The sequence below is a fragment of the Barbatula barbatula genome, assembly GCF_947034865.1.
Source record: "Barbatula barbatula genome assembly, chromosome: 17".
NCBI lineage: Eukaryota > Metazoa > Chordata > Actinopteri > Cypriniformes > Nemacheilidae > Barbatula > Barbatula barbatula.
In genome coordinates, this window is record NC_136780.1 from 8,384,372 (window position 1) to 8,406,559 (window position 22,188).

The following is a 22,188-nucleotide window of genomic DNA, read 5'->3' on the forward strand; positions in this document are numbered from 1 at the left end:
CATAAACATACTGTGAAGATCTTGCGGCGCACTACGCCTGCTGCTGAGACTGCAAAGAAAACTACTAAGGATTCAAGTTTTCTGCAATCCAATGATGTAAACTCCCTTCAGTACTCCCAAAAAGTATCATGAAAATGATCATCACAACTCAACAAGGACGAAATATCATTCGACTTGGTAAACAATAAGAGAAAACCATCAAACGACGTTAATGTGTATGTTTTTGTATATAATTACAAAATTAATATGTGCAGTACAACATCTATGTGTACTAAACATAAACTTTTATTCTAGATGCAATACATTTTTTGACAGACCTATTTAATAATACATGTTTGATTTTTAAAGTTTTAACTACAAATTATTTACGTTAAATTGGCTAACATCTGTAGATGATCTGTCTCCAAATATTGTTTCTTTATTGCCCTAACATCGTGTCTACACCGGACGCGACAACCTGCTTGTTCTTAATGGGTTGGTCACGTCACGCCGCATCTTGCATGGACACATTTCTTTATTATAATGGGTTCAAATAAATTTCTAATGTCTTTTGTCGTGTCGCGCCGGTCGCGTCTGGTGTTGATAGGGTGGTGCCTCACGATGCCATAAAAGAACATTATTTTGTCTAACTGGTTCTATAAAGAACATTTAACACCCAAAGAACGTTCTATTTCACAAAAGGTTATTTTTTGTCAAAAAAGCTCAACAAGGTAAGAAATAGATACTTTAAAAACACCTTTGGCTGAATGGTTCTTTGTGGCACCAAAAATGGTTCTCCTATAGCACTGCTGTGAGGAACCCTTTAGGCACCATTATTTTTAAAGAGTGTACCCATATCAGGAAACCAACATTTTTGCATCAATCCAACCTTGCTTCCTGGGTTTTTAACACTTACCATCTTCATTCATAGTCCCTTGATTTCATTACACTGAAGCTAAAATGAACTGAGAAATAAATCACAACAACAAACAAACAAACCAACCAACCAACCACAACTCAACTATAAAAGCTGGTATTATTTTGTTCTTCTAAAGCTATAGAAAGTACAGTGGGCAAGAGTAGGTCAAACCACAGAAACCCTTGATTTTCTCAATATCCACATATAAAAGCCCAATCAATTCTTTTCTTTCCTCTCGCTTGCTGCCGCCTGCTTGAGGCCTTGACCCAGCTTAAACCTCCCGGAACTTATTTACCAGCATCAAGTCTTGGTTAAAACTCTCCCACACATCTCAGGCCAAGGGTAAAGGACATGGATAGGAGCCAACAGAACGAATGTGGTATTGTAAATAAAAGGTAGATACACAAAAACTGCCATTTAGATTTTTTTGTTAAGTTGTGTTAACAGTAGCCACCTGCATGTAGGAGAGCCCAGTGGTCTTTCAAAAGACTCAGAAGTCTCGGAAAGCTAAATCCATGATGGAAAGGGCACGGGGAGCATTTCTGAAAATATAAAAAGCCTTTGGCTTGGTCTGCATCTGCCGAGCTCTCGATATTAAAAATGGAGAGCGGAGGGGAGGCCGTGTTCTGTCACAATTTCATCTCCAGCCAGCACAAAAGAAAACAGCCGAGCTATGAAATGATTACAACTTCCTGAAATATACATGAATAAGTCACTAGGAACTGGCAGCGAAGCTACACAAGATTCCATTATTTAAGCCGTCCGTGAGAGAAAGTGTTGGAGTCTCTCTCTCATATTCTCAATATGGACATGCTTTCATGCACATCCTCCTTTCCTCCCAGAGTTCTCTCTGATCAACCCGCTATTCCAACCTCTTCATTATTGGCTTCCAATTCACTTAATTTTCTTAAAATTAATTTCCCCCAGTCAGCCTTTTTCCAACTTCCCGTTTTCCTTTTCCTCCACCTCTCTCTCACATCAGCCTCTAGGATCTTTTTCCTTCAAGTTCAAAGATGAGAGTGAAGCAATATTGAAAAGGGAAAATGAAGGATTGAGAAAAGAGATTATATCAATGTAAATGTTTCCTGAAGTCTGTTTTATGAAGTGAGATATTGCAGTTTGGGAAAAGGGAGGGGTGGGGGCATAACACTGTTCAATAATAGAGTGCGATGGGGGTCTGTGGCATGTTTTCTGGACCAAACCCAAGCTATAGCCAGATGGCTTCACGCTACACCCACAGGAACACCAAAAGAGCTCTAATATCATCCACAAATGTGCTAAATTACACTACACTGTTTTGCAGAAAACTGTAGCCAAAAAACAAATGTTTTTTTGTCCCCACAGTTTGTAATAATCATGATCAAGTATAATTCCTGGCATGTTATAATTTGCTCCTTGGAAGATGTTTTCCATTTATTTTCTCAGTTTGGTCTGAAATAAGTCATTGTGATCCAATGCTTTCCTATTTTAGTGACTGATTGAGAAACAGCATGCCATTTAAAGCAACAGTTATTTGAACAGAGAAAGATATTTGAAAGAATGTTTGTAACTACATAGTTCTTGGCCACCACTGACCACCATAGTAGGAAAATTGCTTTAAAAATGTCTTGGTTTTGTTGAACACAAAAGAAGATATTTTGAAAAATGTAGAAAAGCAAACAGTTCTGGGGCACTTTCGACTCTTTGTATGTAGTGGCCAAGAACTGTTTGGTTACAAGCATTCTTTCAAATATATTTCTCTGTGTTCATCAGAACAAAGAAATGTATACAGATTTGGAAGAACTCTGGGATGAGTAAATGATGACAGAATTGTTTTTTGGGTGAACTGTCCCTTTAATTGTGGTTGGCATTTTGCTATTTAAGAGACCAAATAAATTTGATCCAGTTAATGCAGAAATCGCATGCTTGAAAATGGTTTGTACGATTCACATACCCGGGGCAAATCTGTGACCACGCCCTAATGTTAAGGTCAGCAGCGGTGGCCTGCAAAGGGGTGGGGTTCAGAGTCAACCACAGGACCAATGCGAGAGTGCCCGTCTGTGCCAGTAGCCCAGCCAGACAAAGAATTGCTCAGCGCACACACAACCCTTCTCCATCTCACGCAACACCCTGATCGATAACCACGCTGCCGATCGATACCTCCACAAATCACTTCATTTTCTCTTTTTCTTTCTTCTGCACTCGCACTTACATCTGGCAGAGAGAAAAGACAGAGAGAGAGAGAGAGAGTTGGCTGCCTGTGTGGTGTGTGACCTGCCCTCTTAACCAAGTTCAAAATAAGTACAAAATAAGACCCATTAAAAGCCACCTAGTATTTCACAATGAAAGACATCGTTAAAGCTACTGTCATTCTTTCTTACTTTTTCTGTTGCTTTCTCGCTTAATAACTCTGAAAGATAAGTGCAGCATACGATAAGGCTTTTTTTTCAGAAAGCAAAGCAAACCACAATGTGTATCAATCAAACTCAAGCCATCTGTCTTCTATGGAGTACTTATATATAGCAGGATTCAATACAAGGAGCTCTCTCGGGTTCACAGAAGTGAATTTACGCGGAAAAATGCAAAATACGCCCGTGTACCGACGGTCAAGAGTTTTGCTCTCTGAAAGCCTGCATGAAATAATTTGGCATCAAAGCCCCCGCTGGCTTTTATGCTCTCTAATTTGTATTATTGCCATGCACGTTTGTTATTATGTTGTTCTGCAGCTTATCTAACCTTAGTAGTTCGTAGCAAAACATTATACAAAAAGCACAAACTGTCACGTACACCAGCCATGTCCCTCTAAAACATTTTTGGCATGTGGTGATTGAATTCCATTCCTCTCAAATTTGCTGAATTCTTCCCCTCTCCAGCAGACTACACGATGGGGCATAAACACGGTGATTTATGGTTGTGAAATAGCTATGTGCTGTTAATTTACGCTCCCATCGATAAAGCTGTCTGTCTGTATGGCTGAGGAGTGCCTTTCAGCGAGCCGAAGTCACGTACACGGAGAAGAGTCTGATGACACCCATATCTCCGTGTTTCTCACAGGGTTCGAAGGGTTACAATGCTCCATCGCCTCCGGCGTGACATCCCTCTGCACGTCCATTCCGTTCATCTCGCTTTTATTAGGACCAGCCGAGTGGGATTTGACAGAGAGGGGCTTTAGCTAATGATATCATTAAAAAACAACAGAGTGTCTGGGATGGGGACGTGTGTACGATCTGAGCAAGCGAGTGAGAAGATCATAGGCAGAACCATCGGATGAAGGCCGGTGCGTCATCAACTTCAGAGCTCGGCTTCATTCGCCAACCTGCCACGGCCTCTGACGCAGACCATCCCAGCAGGACATATTAAAGCCAATTACCATGGTGAAGAAACACCGCCTGTCCACCGTCCACCCATTTCGCTACACCATCCCCTACAACCCTCCTTCAGTAGCTCTTGGCAGCGCGCTTCAGTACTGTCTGCGGTTCAGTGACAGCTGCGAATGGGGGTGCCTCAATTCCCTGACAGGTTTCCATCATGTAGAGAACAGATGGAGATCTACACCCCCATTACACCAGCTACACTATCAATCCTCTGTTCTCTACTTGAGAGAGCGAGTCAGAGAGAGAAAAAGAGGGTCAGAGTGCGGAGAAGGCTAACACCTGTCCGACCGGCAAAAGATCTAACCTTGCTTTAAAAAGTCCTATTGCTGAATTTTGCCTCGGCAGCATATGTGCTTCCACTGCAGCTGAGGGTATGAATTCACTTTTAATTGACAACTTAAATAGGGTGAACACTATATAATGAACAAATGCTCCCATTCAACATCTCCTGTGCTGCAGACTGTGAAAGAGGTTTTTTCACAATTCTCTTGGAACGCAAAAGAAGATATTTTGAGAAATGTCTCTAAATGTTTCCATACAATCAAAGTCAATGGGGGCATTTCTTTCTTTCATTCTTCAAAATATCGTGTTTTGTGTTCTACAAAAGTAAGAAAGTCCTACAGGTTCGCAATGACATGAGGATAGGTAAATGATGAAAGAATCTTCATTTTAAGGGGAACTACCACTTTACCATCCAAAGAAAACATTTATCAGCCTTTTCTGTCCTAGTTTGTCACACCAAATTATATTCAAGGTTGATTAAGAAAATACATTACTGAGGGACAATTCTAACCCTGTTCTTATTACGGCACAAGCCTGTGATTGAAAGAAACATTTCCCAGCATTCCGCTTCCACTGCCAACCACTCCAAATAAATTAAGGGATGGCAGTGAAATGGAGTGGAATAAGAAGGAGACCAGCTGAGGTCCTGCGCACTGAGTAAACATAACAGGCTTTCGAAAAAGTAACCCAACGTAGAGTCTTTCAAAGACGGGTCAGGGGGGAAGATTCACTGAGGTGTTTGCTTGTTGAATGGACAGGTGGAGATTGGAGGTCTCAAGGGTCTCAGTAGAATCAATGTTGGCTCTTCTAACAGGCACTGATGCTCCAAACCACCAGCATAATGTCGGCCCCTAGGCCCCTATCACTCACCCCGAAATCACAGCCGGGTAAGGGTTTTACATCACGATGCTCTGTCCATCGTTCTCATGTTCAAAGAGGCCAAAGGGAACCATAAGTGGAAGGGGATTTACGTTAGTCCTGAAATAGATTCTACCTGTAGAAACACATTTTGCATTGAGGTGACAGGAAAGCCAAAGCTGTCATAGTTTTCATTGTCTATTGGTAAATAGCGCACTTGAGTGCAGTTTGAGTAACAGCCTGCATGGCATACCTTCAGGAAACTGTCTCAGGCATTAGTGGGATGGCATGTGCAGGTAGCACAACAGGTAAGACACCTAGTTTTCTTTCTAATCCTACCTGAGCATTTAAACAACATAAGCTGTACTATCGGCTCGTTTTTGCAAGTTTTTTTTTTGTTTACTCTTGGTCAATCTCTTACAGTGTGCCCTCAATAATGGACGTAAAATAACATTGGCGTGATAACAGAAAAAAAACACGTTTGAATTTTGGTTACAAGCTGCATAATGCATTTTTTTTGTGACTCATTTAGCTGCTGCTGTAATTTTTTGGAGGATCTATGAAAGAAATGCAATATAATATGCATAACTTTGTTTAGAGGTGTATAAAGTCCTTACATAATGAAGCATTACGTTTTTATGACCTTACAATGAGCTATTTCTGTCTACATACTCCGCAGGTCTGCAATTTGCATCAATACATTTCTTACACAGGACCTTTAAGAACCTATGTCTTGACTTTAGACCCAACTGGAAAGCAATTACACACAAAGAACCGTAAAAAAAAAACATTTCCCCGTCTGTGTCGCTCCATTTCTCCTCTTTTCTTCAGGCCTGTACACAAACCCTCTCCGCCTCTCTTTGATTTGCAGCATGTGTAGTGAAGGATGACAGATAGGATTGTGCTCCGAGTCACAAAAATCCTTGCGGATATCTCCTCCTCATGCCCCCACCTACCCGGACGGCACGATGAAGTAATTATGAAAAATTAAATATATCCCTGGTTGATTAGGGTGCCATTTCAAGGGAAGTAACCAGTAGGGATAATTTGGAGAATTACATACAAAAATATCCTCCTCACGCAGTCCCAAAAAATCTGACTCCAGAGCAGATGGAGTGAATAGGCTTTCATGCAGCAAATGTCACATATTTAAGAATTTGAGGTGATCTGCATTAAGTGCACTTGAGCTGAATATATTACCCTTTTTTCATTGATTAATTATACCTGCAGTCAAGTTAAGTGAATGGACATTCAGCAATTGCTTGTGATAGATGCTAATGTTGAAATAGATGAAAGTGGGCTGAATGCAACTTTAATAATAAAATGGCTACAATAAATAAGAAAGCATTTAAAGGTCCAGTGTATGAAATTGAGCGGGATCTAGTGGTGAGGTCACGAATTGCAACACGGTGCACTTCACCCCTCCTTTCAAAGCACTACGGTGGCTGACACAGAACTAAGATGTCGTAATTTTCTGGCTTCTTTGCCAAAGGAAACGTACTTATGAAACACACTCTGTACAGTATTTTGTCTACTGTAGAAACAACATGGAGTATTCCATGCAAGGGAACCCGTGCTGTATGTAGAGAGAAATAGCTCATGCTAAGATATACAGAAACTGTAAATAGTTGAAGTCACAAATGGATTAGTCAATTGTGTAAACAATTCTTAATCGCCGTTTGTAATTTCCTCAGCGTCTGAGCACATTTCTGTTTCACATTACCCACAAAGCCTGAATCCAGAGCAACAGAGATATGTGTTTGATGTAGTTATTTTCTTGCCACCTCCTCTCGGCTATCTCAGACGGAGACACACAAACACACTACATCTCTCTTCCTCCACAGTGAGGTCATTTTCTCCATACGTCTCTCTCTAAAGCAGATCATATTTCTCCCTCAGCTCTCCCTCCCCCGCACTGCTGCCGGTGGAGCGTGTTGACACTTATTAAAGCTGTATGAGGCGAGTTGTGGCTGAACCGGGTTCAAACGCCGAGACAAGGTGAAAGGACACACACCTGTACCGGGCCCCAGATTTACGCACTGAAGCCGCGAGCGAGGCAAGGGGCCACGTGAAGGCCAAACCCAGACATATAAAAGGTCGGCATGAATGTTGCATGACTGGTTTGGCGCTGAGGTTGCCATGCCGACCGTTCTGAGTCTTCACTGGCTCCAGCTGGGCCTCATCTGTGAGATCTTTCTCGATGGATTGGAGACAGGGTGCCTGGATAGGACATGCATATTCATCCGGCTCATATTCGCCGCACTGTTTTGCGTTTAGTGTAAAATGCAGCTCCAAAACTAAAACAATTAGACATACTTTTGCCAACAGCAGGTGGGAGAGAGTAAATTAGCAAGCAGGCACCAGAAGCACAAGTGCACCAGTGTGTGAAGTCAAATGACTTTGGAAATATAATGAAATCATGTCTGCTAGCTACAGCTCACGCTGAGTATGCGAGCATGTGTGTGCACGCGCAAATCTGCATTGTTTTTGATCCGTAGACATCGTCTTTGACTGGTCTTCTGTTTGAACATAACTGCATTTTCTGGCATTAGCTAAAAAGCGCTATACCTACTCATTGCGTTGTTAAGGACAAAGCCACTGGCATTGATCTATACCCACAAATCTCTACCTGAGACCAGATTAGACTACTGCCACTTAATACAATGTGTCTCCTTTGTCAATGCATGGATCTGAAAGTCAATATTTATTACATTTTACTAATCTAAAGCCAAAATCAACTTAATGTAAGAAACAGTAACAACGCTTGAGAGCGGCAGAGGAATACAGAGATCTTGCGACTGAACTAAATACGGCAGAACGTCTCACAGCAGAGGCTTGAGGAAAATGACATCCATTTGTGCAGCAGCCGATGGCTGAATGCTAACAACATGCTAATGTAGCTGACGGTCTTTTGCACAGTGTGGTATGGCTGGTAAGTACTGCAGATTCAGAATATTTTTTGGTGTGTTGGAGGGGTGGTTTGGAGACCACCTGAATACATTTGAGGTTAAATAAAGACTTTGGCAGTGTGTGGCCTCGGTTGAATATAATTTACTGTAAGAACTCAAGGCAAAACATGGCAACACATCTTGAATTTCGATTTAAATTAATTATAAAAATAATCTTATATATCAAATATCTTTTGACATCATTTGACTTTTATCACATGTAAAGATGTAATTTTATGTTTTCATCAGACGTGGCAAAATAGACGTTTCATTGTGTGCACGTGCCTGGCCCGAAATTAACTTCCGATCTGTATTTAGTATTACAATACATTTTATATTTAGTCTATATTTACAGTATATTATACAATATATGAAATAAATATGAAATAAAAATTGCTCAGCAGTTTTTGGAGAGGTCTATCGGAAGTTTGGGCCACATAACGTTTGTTTACGCGGTTGCCGCTGAAAGCTTCTATAGAGGCGTTCTATAGAGTTCTATATTAAAAGCCTTTATATTCAAGGCCTTAAAATCTTGCTTTTTATATTTTATGGATGTAAAAAATAAACAATTACATAAACGCAATAAAGTGGTGTTTGCCTGTGCCAAGTGGCCAACACTATGAGTTGCTAAACGGTAGCTATGTGGTTCCTCATAAAAACCAGAATAAGCCAATTTTTATCAAAATCACATTCCAGAACATACAGTGATGATATACTGCTAGACACATGCTCTCAAAACAAATGAATGGCATAAATTGTAGAACACATGATCTGATTCATCTGTCACTAATTAGAGATGGACAAACAGATGGTGTGTTTTCAGGAAACACAAAAACGCTCTTATAACTGAACGGCGCCGCATTAAGGTGTGCGAGTAGCCACACACACACACACACACATACAATAAATCAGAGGCTGGAGATGGTATGGTCTGACAGATTCCAAAATAAGTTGCAAAAAACTTGCTGTCTGACAAAATGGCTTTAGAAGTCAAACTCTTGCGTTTCGATACCATTAGTGAAATTAGTTCTCCTGTAGTGCTGCCCTGAAGAACAAATTTGTGGCAACTCTGAAAGGTGAAGAGTCTCTCTCTTTCCTCTGTATAAAATTTTCCCTCCCTCTCTCCTTGTGAGCATTACATCACCCTTCAATTATTAATCCCAACACTCACATACAACCAGCCTTATTCAAATCTTCTTTAGTTGAGGCCTCCCTAATAAATATGTTCAACAAATGCACCTCATAAAACAACCAGTGCTCATCTAATAAACACCAACACTAATTCTTACGGACATATATCTGAAATCAGAGCAACTAGCATAGCAAATGAACAAATTCTAGTGAACACAGATATTCCCTGAGCACTGAAAAATGCGTAGAGGCCCTGTGAATCGAAACGCAGCTCAGAGCAAACCAAAAAAAGAGCTAAAAGCGAAAATGAGATACTCCTTTGTCTTTCTTTACAACGACTCAATATCAGCAAGCGAAATGGAGATGCACAGTTGACGGTTATACCCCAGTGGCTGATACAACACTGGCAGGCATTATGGCGCTAATTAAAAAGGTGGGTCATCCTGTTTTGCCGGTAGTCACCTGGGGTGGGGGAGCATATGGCGACTCTAACATGCAATCTCCTTTACTGGGAGGCTTCCATGTCCGACACAAGCATGCCATCGCTCGCCCATCCTCCTCCAACCGCGCTCACACATCACCTCCTCCTAATGATGTCATAGAATGGAGAAGCACTATGAGCACAAGCAGAGAGACAACAAGACGCCCTGTCCTATGTGTTCTTGTATGCATGAGTGCCACACAAGATGCCACAAGCAACGAACACTTGACTCCAATTTCAGCATTGAGCAAAACAGGCAAAACTCAACGTGGCACGGGTGATCCGACAAAGCAAGGGCTGTTAGGCACCTTGTCAAAGACTGTAATTTCTTTGCTAGGCGAGGCCTCAATCACAAGTACTGTATCTGACAGCTTGCCACATGCATTCAGCAGACCAATCTGGTACAAGATTAAGTCTATAAACTAGAATGAGAAGTACACACTACCAGACCATCCTGGCACACAGAAGTCATGGAACCCCATCACCTGAATCTCATATCTCCTAAAGAGCAGAGGTGTTGTGTATGTCCAATATCGCAACAGGCAAGGGCCAAAACGGCAAATTCTACTTCCATCCGCCACTTGCTTTCCGGCTTCCGACCTTTCCTGCAACCGAGGATGGCTGTTTTCTCTAGCGTGATGGATAACCTGGTGCTGACATCTGATTGGAAAATAGATCTCCACTGACCCTTCAAGTTCATTTCAGTGTATGTTCCATAAACAAATAGAAAATGTCTACAAAGAAGAGCTTTACCTAGTAACTGCAACGACAGTAATGGATCACAAGAGCTTGAGTTCACAGCCAGAGAACATAGACAAAACAAACTTCACAAACAAGAGCCATTATACAGAACATTACCCATAACTCATTATGATTATTTGAGCTCTCAGATCTGCACAATTACGCCCCAAAAAGGAGCGTGGATTGTCGAGCGAGCTTCCAAAAAACGACCAGCGATGCTTTTCAGTTTCTATTCACACAAAAACAGATGCACTTTAAAAGATAACAACATGCACCTCTTTAGAGAAATTCATTGAAATTCAATTGAAATATTCAACACCTGTGTGAAATACAACATTCAATGCAGTGGAAAAAACACAATTAGAGGCTGCTGGATTGTTCTGCATAAACTACACGGATAAAAAAGTAAAATATAAACTCATGGCCAATGTGATGTTAAAACATAGTGGAACAGACTTGAAAATTGAAATTCTGTCATCATCATTCACTCATCATTTTTATCAAACTTATAAGACTTTCATTCTTTTAAATTAAGCGCCAGTGGAACACAGCACAATGTATATAATAAAAAGCGAACAGAAATGCTTTCAAGCTCAAAAAATGAACCAAAATGTAAACCATTATCACTGAAAGTCATTGCCAAAGATTGCAAAGACCAATGGTTCCATCATGTCTTATAACAACAAACATAATGCGGCAAGTTTGAATATGCAAAACTATGAACGTATTAAAACATTTTTTATTTAAATATCTATCCATTCTTCAGACAAAGCAATATGATACGCATTATGCACAAAAGTCGCTGTGACTACTTCACTATTGCTTGTTTTTGACACTTTGGGAGCATGACAGCATCTTAGTCAGTTTCACTTTCATTGCATGGCAAAGAGCAATGTGAACATTCTGCCTAACATTTCCAAGAAAAAAGGAAGAAAGAACGACAGGAGGGTGAATGAGGACCGAACTATTCCTTCAAACAGAAAAGAATACCGCAATACAGCTAAATTTAGCTTACGTTTCTGATGCTAGCGTGAACAGGCCACATCTGTTTGGCAGTCAGACATGCAATCAGCCCAAAAAAGCCTCTTTGTAATGTGAACCTCTACTGCAATCCGACTTCCTCCAAAACCATAAAGTTTCTGACCACAGCAACCCTGACAACTCACATTCTGACAAACAAACAGGAGCGCTGACAGCTCAGAAAGCAGCCGGTGGCTGCATAGATATCTGCTGCACATCCAGACGCTCTCTCACCTCAGCTGAGCCCAACCCAAAGAGCATCCTCCTCCTCTTCCTGAAGCTTCAACCACAGATGCCTCAATCTCATCTGTGTCTACGGGAGATATCTTCACATAAGAGGAAAGCATGATAGAAAGAGAATCCTGAGGATGATGAGAGAGACAGACAGGCAGAGAGCATTGCAGTCAAGTAGACAGTTTAAGATAGTAAAAGCCAGGCAGAGCATGAAGAGAAATGTAAATGACATCTGCCTACGATCTCGACTTGGGATGAGATTCAGCATCTGAAACAGACCTCCTGCAGTCATCTCCCCACGCCACAAAGTGTGACTGAAATATTGATACAAATCTAACGAGAAGGTTTCCGTCAGCAGGGGATTGACTGTCTTCAATACGGGCATCTGAAATTGTGGGGTCGATATGCAGTTCCTAGGTGGGCCTCTCTGATGGGCTCATTAATTTTGGGGGCTGCAAATTCTATCCGAGCACTGATCCAATACTCAGGTTGAAATAATTCAGGGAAATCAGACCCCATCATGATGGACTACCTATCCTGAGACTGAGACGATGCCTGAACGTGTTGGGAAACAATACAGAACAGCAGCTGGAAGAGATCACGCCGGCCTCCTGTGATGCAGAGCGACATGCGTAATATGTTACATGTGAAGAAAACGAGGGGTGCGTAACCCCTAAGGTTAGTTATTTTACAAGACCTGTTCTGAGAACGACAATCCCGTTGTGGCCCGAGACAAACGTCTGACTGCTACAGTGCCTGGTAGAATAACACACTAAAGGGCATTGCTGAATATCTGAAGCATATTTCCCCGGTTATGCGTGCACATGCATACCCTTTCATTCTGAATTCCCAATGCGTCTCCAAGAGCAACAAAAGGGGTCTTGCTCACATCGTAACACATCGTTGTTTAGGCACTAGACGGCTTTTTCACCCTGTCAAGTTTTTTCTCGCGCGTAGGGGACACTTTAAGATTCCTTCTCGGATCTCCACCTTTCCAGCTGCCTGGTTCTTCCTCCTGTGACACATACAATCACTTTCATTATGCAAATGATATTGATGCAGCTTCTCCGGAGTCGCAAAAGGCTGCATACAAAGCACTCTTTATTTGTCCTCTTTCAATGAGAGATTCTGAGATGTATCATTAAAGGCAAACGGGATAGTGAAACATGTCCTCTCGACAGAACTTCCCTCTCCCCGTTGTTTTTAAAAGTGCATTTTTGTCCAGTTCCGTTCGACGACTCTTCTCCATCTAAAAATGGACGTGGGTACATTGCCGTAACGCAGGCGTTTGTAGATTAACTGCTGTCCAACATTTTTGTTTTGCTCTTTTTTGGTCTGTGCTTTTATTTATCTCAAACTATACACGTCAATAATGTTGCACATTTTAAATTCAATCCCAAGTAATTATACGTATTTTGTTAGTGGTTTGCGCTGATATGCGACAGGGTGCTGCATTGCGCTGTGAACATTCAGTGCTGTATCGAATAAACGCAACATTATTGTTATTTATGAGTAGCAGAATAGTTTATTATTCACAACAAAGTACTAAGCACACCTTTGCGGTTGAAATTAAAAGCCTTCCAGCACTACATAGTACAGAGCACACAAATGTAATACGTTTTCAATGCTAGTTTGCATGCATGTGAACACACGCAGTCGCTCTCGCCTGCATCCGAGAAACGTCACACATAGCCACATCTATCACGATCACTCAAGGCGAAGGATGGCTCTTGGTTCTCGGCAGGGCACGGCCGTAAAAGAACGAGTGTCAATGGAAATGTTTGCCTCCAGCCTCGCCGGGCTGTCTAAGCACCTTGTCATAATTGTGTGCACTGGTGCGGAGCACACATGTCAAACAAGCCATTAAGGGGTAGTCTGGAAAACAATACAAATTAGATGAGGATGAGTGCAACTCCTATTGGGTATATGAGACCAGAGGCAAAAGACAAACATTAACACACACAACTGGGCAATTTGACCTGCAAAACTGCCCGATGCTATATCGCTTCCGTATTACAGGGAATAGACACAGAAATCGCTAGTGCCCATAGGTCTATTTTTTGTTCAAAACTATATATAGTAATGTATACATCTCTGTTACAATGACTTTAAAGACTTTAAAAATAAATGGAATTAATTAAAAAGTCAACCTGTTGATTTGTAGACTACCTTGGTTAGACAAACATCACAATCCTTCGCCTATGCAAATAGGTGGGAAGAAGAAAGAGGGTGAGTGCAGAAGGATCATGTTTTAAGGGTTTAAATGGGGAGATTTATGGTTTCCTGCAGTCTTTACACATATCCACTCCATCATGTCAGCAGCAGTCCGGCCACAAACATTGAATGTGCTGCTGCAGATCATTTGAATAGAATTACAAAGCAGTTCTGGATTAGAGGTAAACTAGACTGGACAGAGAAACCGAAGCACAAATTTTTCAGGATAGCAGAGCTCCTGCTGCGCGGATTTCTTTTTAATGCGAAAAGGAAAAATGTAGTGCAAAAACTGTGACTAATAAAATAAAGCATTTGGTATTTTAAGTTAGTATTATAGGGCTTAACACGTTTTAAAGAAACATGACTGGTAGTACTGTATGCATCCTCTGACATCACTACAGGCATTATTTCCCATGACAACTTTACTCTCCTACAGTATTTCTATATGTATCACCATTTTTGTCATGATTCTGCCTGCTCTTGTCTTGATTTTCTGGTCTAGGGGCAGAATCATGACAGACCCACGTGTTTTATGTGGAGAGGAACATATTATGGTCAATCAGGACATAATATGCGTTCTCTCCTGTCTCGTCATTTGGCCCTGCCCTTCTCGTTTCTAGTATAGCTCTCCTCCTGTGTCGCATTACCCACACCTGCCCATCGTTATCCCCTTTGTTAGTCTCCCTATATAATACCCTCTTGTCTATTGTCTGGTGCTCGTTGGTTGTACAATATCCCTTGCTTGTACTCCTTACTGTGTCCTTGAAACCTTGTCACGTAACGTAACGTAACGTAACGTAACGTAACGTAACGTAACGTAACGTAACGTAACGTAACGTAACGTATAGTCTAGTCTTAGTGTTTAATATTGAGTTCTTGTTGAGTGTTTAGTAATCCGTTTATCATATTTGTTATTGTGTACTGTTTTGTTACTCCCTCGTGGGTTTTTGTTTTGTTCCTGTTTTATTATTTATTAAAGTCTTGTTAACCCCTTCATCTCCTGTTGCCTGCGCTTGGGTTCGTTCTCTGTGATTCCTGACAGAACCAACGAGCCACTACAGAACCCAGCAGGCATCCATGGATGGTGCAACCTTTCCCCGATGGCCGTGCACCTCCGATCCTGAGTGGTGGAAGGATATGGTCTCCCAGTCCCATGCCGGAGGAGGCCCATTCCCTTCCCAGTGCCAGCGTCCCTTGCTGGACTACGCCCGGGACATTGAGGCCAGGAAGGCATCCCTTCCCGATGTGCTGGTCCGGGCATACTTGGTGGCTGGGATGGACGATCCTCCGCCTTTTCCGGAGCGGGAGGAGATGGTGTATCAACCGTTCCCGCACTTGGTAAAGCAGCTGCAGCTTCGAGAGGAGCTACGTAGAAGCTCCTCTTCCAGTTGCTATCCAGCCTCTCGTTCCGGTCTGGCGTCTGTCCCGGAGCACTGTGTCCTGGGTGTGGTCACCCGGGGAAGGTCCACTCAACCACCTACAGCCTCTCCACAACCGCCCAGTCTCACTGGCAAGCGGGGGAGGCGGGAATCTTGGGGGTCCTCGTCCGAGGCCTCCAATCCCGAGCCGCCCATCCCATTCACTTCGTTCCTGCAGCCGACCACCAGGCGGGTGGCTCGGCAGAAGAAGAGGCAACGGAGGGCGGCTCGGAGTCCGGTGGTCCCGTCAAGTCCGGTGGTCCCGTCAAGTCCGGTGGTCCCGTCAAGTCCGGTGGTCCCGTCAAGTCCGGTGGTCCCGTCAAGTCCGGTGGTCCCGTCAAGTCCGGTGGTCCCAAGTCCGGTGGTCCCAAGTCCGGTGGTCCCAAGTCCGGTGGTCCCAAGTCCGGTGGTCCCAAGTCCGGTGGTCCCAAGTCCCGCGTCAAGTCCTGCACTGCCGGCCTTCCAGCCGGCGTCAAGTCCTGCCCTGCCGGCCTTCCAGCCGGCGTCAAGTCCTGCCCTGCCGGCCTTCCAGCCGGCGTCAAGTCCTGTTCCTCAGCCGGCCCCTCCCAGAACCTCTTGGCCTCCGCGCTCTCGAGCGCCGCCCCCCAGGGTGTACCCTGGTACTCCGCGCTTCCGAGCGCCAGGGACAAAGTCTGTTCCCCCTTGTGCCAATCCCTACGGATTTACCCCCCCGGACTCTTGTGTTCCCCCCATGAACTCTTGTGTTCCCCCACCCCCCTCCCCTGTTTGTTATTTTTATTATGTCACCCCAACCCATTGATTATTCTTGCCTGTCTGCCCTTGTTGTTTTTTACCATGTTTTGTTGGATGTTGTCCGTTTCCCAGTCAGTCTTGTCTCGTTAGTCTGCTCCTTTGGTGAACGCCAGGGGGCGTTCATTAAAGGGGGGGGTCCTGTCATGATTCTGCCTGCTCTTGTCTTGATTTTCTGGTCTAGGGGCAGAATCATGACAGACCCACGTGTTTTATGTGGAGAGGAACATATTATGGTCAATCAGGACATAATATGCGTTCTCTCCTGTCTCGTCATTTGGCCCTGCCCTTCTCGTTTCTAGTATAGCTCTCCTCCTGTGTCGCATTACCCACACCTGCCCATCGTTATCCCCTTTGTTAGTCTCCCTATATAATACCCTCTTGTCTATTGTCTGGTGCTCGTTGGTTGTACAATATCCCTTGCTTGTACTCCTTACTGTGTCCTTGAAACCTTGTCAAGTAACGTAACGTAACGTAACGTATAGTCTAGTCTTAGTGTTTAATATTGAGTTCTTGTTGAGTGTTTAGTAATCCGTTTATCATATTTGTTATTGTGTACTGTTTTGTTACTCCCTCGTGGGTTTTTGTTTTGTTCCTGTTTTATTATTTATTAAAGTCTTGTTAACCCCTTCATCTCCTGTTGCCTGCGCTTGGGTTCGTTCTCTGTGATTCCTGACAATTTTGAACTGAATATGTGATAAAATGTGAATACAGGCCATAAATCAGTGTTTCTCAAACTGGGGGGGCAAGATGGATCCAGGGGTCTGCATAGATCAAAATAATTTTAGGATTTGACAGGAAGTTTTTATTTGGGGGTCGCAAAGCGATGCACTATACACAAAAGGGGCCTTTCAACTTAACATTTTGAGAACCACTGGAATAAATATTGCGCGCTTAGAGGATGCACAACTGTTTGGTTACACTGCATATCAAGACAACATCCAAAGAACAACTATTACCAGCTTGGCAGGATTTGTAGCATAAGTCAGTCTTAAACGATTATACTAATAGAAACACAAGTCAATGTCTGTGTAATAAAACCTGAATTGTATGCAACATAATTGTGTTTTATAATGAGACTAAAGAGCTTTGAAATTTTAACTGGTACGATTAACAATTAAAAAAAAAAAACTTTCAGTATTACCTTCATATTAGGGTCCAATCAAGTCGTTTTTCCTTGTAAGCCTGCCAACAGAGGCCGAGCCCTGGATGTACGAGTCAAACCAACGCATCAATCTTGCAACGCAGCATCGCAAGGCATTTTCTCCCTCACTTGAGCATCTGCAGATGCTCCGTAAATACCACTTAACGTTTCATCATCTTCTGAAATGCATTACAGCCATGCATTATAATTACAACAATTAAATCCAGAACTACATCAGGAAACATTCTCTCTTAACCGGGACTATATTTATCTCAATGCTGATCTACTAAGTGCTCTACCCGAATCATCTGTCACAACTTGGCCAATGTTGTTATTGAAGGGAGCAACCGAGGTGCCAGACGCACAGAAAAAAAGATTACGGCTTCAAAAGGAAGAGCAATCTGGACAATGTCACATTTCTAAAACCACTGATGAATTTCAATCTGACTAGAAGACAAGATTGTAGTCTGAATACTGCTATGATCCATTCGAGGTCCAGGTAAGAGCCATCATAAAAAAAACTCACGGACGCCAATGTCAGTATAGATTGTCTTCCTTGTGTTTCTCTGAAATAAACCAGCTCGCTTACAGATCCGTTGCCACGCTGCTTGTCGACATTCTGACCCTCAATATATACACTTGCCATCTCTCACCTTTAAAAATCAATAGCTTACATTTCTGTGCAACATAGTATTGCGTTATGTCGAGAATATGTTAGACAGATTAATAACAAAACAAGTTATGCTGACACCCCCCGTTTCTTTTCGTGTCGAGCTCGGTTCGGTTTGTTGCTTATGCAAGCAAACACTGATTCTACAGAACAACAAAGACAAGCGAACTCAAGAATATCCAGCGGCTGTGTTTACGTACCGACAGCAAAGAGGGCAACAAAGCTCAGCCGTCATAATGTCAACTTCAGAAACTTAGAGGTGAATCGCATTTTCTCACAAAATCCCCAGATGAATTTATGGCACATACTTGATATCTTGATACGCCCCGTCCTTGCCAGCCCAAAAAAAGAGATGAACATGATTTTTCTGGCTCTTTTGTGTGAAATCCATGACATGAAAAGATTTAATTAAGATAAGAGACTGGTAATAATTTATTCTGCTGACAAGAACACACAGCTATAGCTAAATAAATGACATAAGTCCTTCCTTTTATGTCTAGAAAGCTGTTAGAGCTTCTCAAAGCAGAAACTTGACAGATTATCAACTAAGTGAGGTATTAAGTCCACAGTTTGGTGCCACATAAACATCCCAGTCCGTCATCCAACCACCTACTCATTTCAATCTGATATTATGTTCTGCAGGTACAGCTCGGCCCTCGGGGAGGAAACTTACTGTGACGAATGCCAAACGCAATTCTGTATTCAGAAGTGTATTCATTACCGCACACACACAGATGTGTAAGCGACGGTGAGTTACCCTGTCCGTTTCTTACTGTATCTCATTTCCAACATGACCCAAATTAAACCCAATAGTAAGAATGCTAGGTGACCTACTGCTACAGGCGACATCTTTCCTCAAACATGCTCTCAAACCAGTCAAACATCTGATCCTGGTCTGTTCGAGAAAGCTTTGATGTTTCTTTATGGTTGATGGTTCTTTTATACAAATAAGAAGAGCTTCTAGTGACGATGACAGCCAAACAGGACATACAAATGCATTTCAAAATTGAACTGTGAAGCTGTTTTTACATGAATGCATTTCATAGATTAGTTCTTAAAGTTATAGTTCACCTTAAAATAAACATTTTGTCATTGTTTATTAAACCTCTTGTGGAGGAAAACCTGTATATGTGGACCACAAAAGTAGATTTTGGATTGTGGTTTTGCGTCCATACAATGGAAGTCGATGGTGTCTAGTTGTCTGGTAACCAACGTTCTCATATCTTAAGAATATGTATATTATTTTGTGCTGTGCAGAAGAAAGTCATACAGCTTTGACATAAGAGACATGAAGATACTTTAAAATACCAAGTAAATAATAAAAGATTTTAACTCATGGGGAACTATTCCTTTCCGACATGACAACATGTGACAGCAGAAACCCAGGCCATCCAAGCACAGAAATACTCTCTGGCTTATCGCTTGGCAGCTTTGCACTCGAAACTTCAAAAGCGAGAAGATAAAAAACAAACACGCATTTGTTTTACAAAATGCAAGACGTTTTCACAAGCCAACTTTCTACAACGCTACAGAGATAATTAACGTGACAAAGCTCTGCCAATTCTTTTGCACAAGTGACCCTTATGTAGGCAACTAAAACTAAAACTCAATCTGGCAATGTTGCTCGTGTTGCTTGTTCAGTGACTTGAGCGACTGAAACGCTGATGGACAGCAGCTTAAAGACAATTAATAAAAATATTTCTGCTTGCCCGATTAAGCCAGATGTTCAAATGATAGTTCACCCAAAAAAGAAAATTCTGTCATCATTTACTCACACTCGGTTTAGACCTGTATGACTTACTTTCTTCTGCAGAAAACAAAAGAAGATGTTTTGAAGAATCTTGGTACAACAGCGCTACCCATGACAAGAATGACATCATTTTTCATGGACATTTTTTTAAATATACATATTGTATTTTATATTACATCCATTTAATATGAAATGTTTTATATAAAGACAAATCTACAATGTTACACAGCTATTTTTTATTAAATAATAAAAAGTCTTTCGTTGATTTCTCATCTATGTTAGCCAGCTAGATAAAAATCCCTATTGTTGAGCCCTGAATTACCTTCAGTTATTTGAAAGAGAAACAATTTCATTTTCTATTGTTCATGTACTACAATTGAAAAGCACTGCATGTCTTTAATGCAATTTGGTTTAATTAAATATCAGTAGATAATTTGGTCAGGGAGTGTCATTATGCCCTTGAAACAGGGGACATGTTCACCGGAGTGTTTTTCCACTCGTGCTCATTTTCCTAATGTACATGCTTTCATATAAGTGCATCTCAGCCTTGTAACAAATTAATATGACAATGAAGGATTGAGGATTGAGCCAGGACTAAGTGTAATTGGCCAATGGATCTCCCTTGATGCAAAGCAGCCTCAGAAGACAGTGGCTGAAGGCCGGAGGATGAGAAAGCTGAAAGCTGAGAGTTTTTCTGCGCGTTTGTAGAATCTGCTACATAAAGAAACCTCCATCTGAGAACGCACAGAACAATTGGAAATGTAATTAAGGACTGCCTGTGGCTTTAACCGGTCGGCTCGAGCAGAAACAAACAGGCGAGAAAAAAGAAACTTCCATATATTGAAAAGTGTGTGATCAATAGCCTACTGTTTAGAAGGCATCAAGGGAGGAATGAGTTTAGTAACTTCACTCGGAGCCTCGCAATTCTTTTGAAGCTCTTGTCGTCTGGTCCTGCTTTTCAAAGCGATCTCTGATGTCATTAAGCTTCTATTAAAAATGCAGTCAGAAGAGTATACTGCTTCAATTTCACTCCGAGTCAGACGTATACATTTGAAGTACAATTTTAGGAGTTTCCGATGCGAGGTGTTGGCGAGGAGTAAGGTTAATCAAAACATCAATCAACTGTAATTACCCAGCGCTGCCACATGGACACAGTTTCAGGGAGATAATAACTATTGTCTTGTAGCTGCAGAGGAGCGGAATTCATCTCTGAGCTGTTGTAAATGGAGGGATTTTCAACACAAACCCCTCAAAAGCAGGAAATGCTACCGAGCAGGTGATTGTGCAATTACTGCGCAAATGCAGCTCGGCCCCTGCGGAGCCGTTTGCCGAAATGACGCCGCTGATCTCACAGCATAATTGCTATTTGTTGGTTGCATTTTAGACTATATAACGAATTTTGCTGTGTGGTTCTGTGACGGTGGCCATGATGAAACTATGTTTGCGTGAGCTCACGCAGAAGAGTTAAGTATACAACGTGTGTCATTTTGGTGCATTACTAAGCACTTCTCCCCCACAAAGGCTATTTTGTTCAAGTATTTACAACGTTGTCCGTAATGGAGCTCCATCCAGCTCATAAAGAGAAGCATCTACACTGCCAGCAGCTCAGGAGTAACCTCAAACCCCATTTCACGTCGCAGCATATAAATATTCATTAACAAAGTGGGGAAACCAGATGTTTATTCCAATTAATCTGTGCAGAAATCTGCCATTTGCCAATAAATTGTTCCTGTATAATTAATGACTCTTAGAACATGGTGACAACAACAAAAACAATTCCTCATTTAATACTGAGATTTATATTCATAAACTTGGCAAAAGCAGACGGTTAATCAGCTTCAGGAAAAAATGCCCAGAAGAAAGTTTTACTGCTGAGTTTCTCCTTCATATCTCCGGAGACATACTGAAGCTCTCAGATATGTTTTCATATAAAAAAATCTCAACGGATGAATTTTTAGACAACATTTTCTTGGAATAATTATAAGGGTCATCTTCGAATCTCTAAAGTTTGATTGCATACTCGGAAACATGGCAGGGTTTTTTGCAGACAACAAATGTGAAAGATAACCCAAAGTTGTCTTCATAATCTCAGGCGTCTGGGAGAAACAAACAAGATCTCACTTGTGATTTATTTTTCCTGCGCTCAGTAAACTTTTTGCCACATGCCCGAGAAGCCTGCCACCCTCTTTGCCGAGAAATCCAATCTAGATAAATCAAGTTGTCAAGAGATTTCTACATCAAAGCTGATGCTCACCCCTGCTTCTCTCTGCCCATG

At 42.0% G+C, this 22,188-nt stretch overlaps 1 protein-coding gene across 4 annotated transcripts in view; it reads right to left on the minus strand.

The window, feature by feature from the left end:
* The window catches only part of agrn (agrin), a 203,290-nt gene that overhangs the window by 94,436 nt on the left and 86,666 nt on the right, over nt 1-22,188 (minus strand). The window lies entirely within an intron of this gene.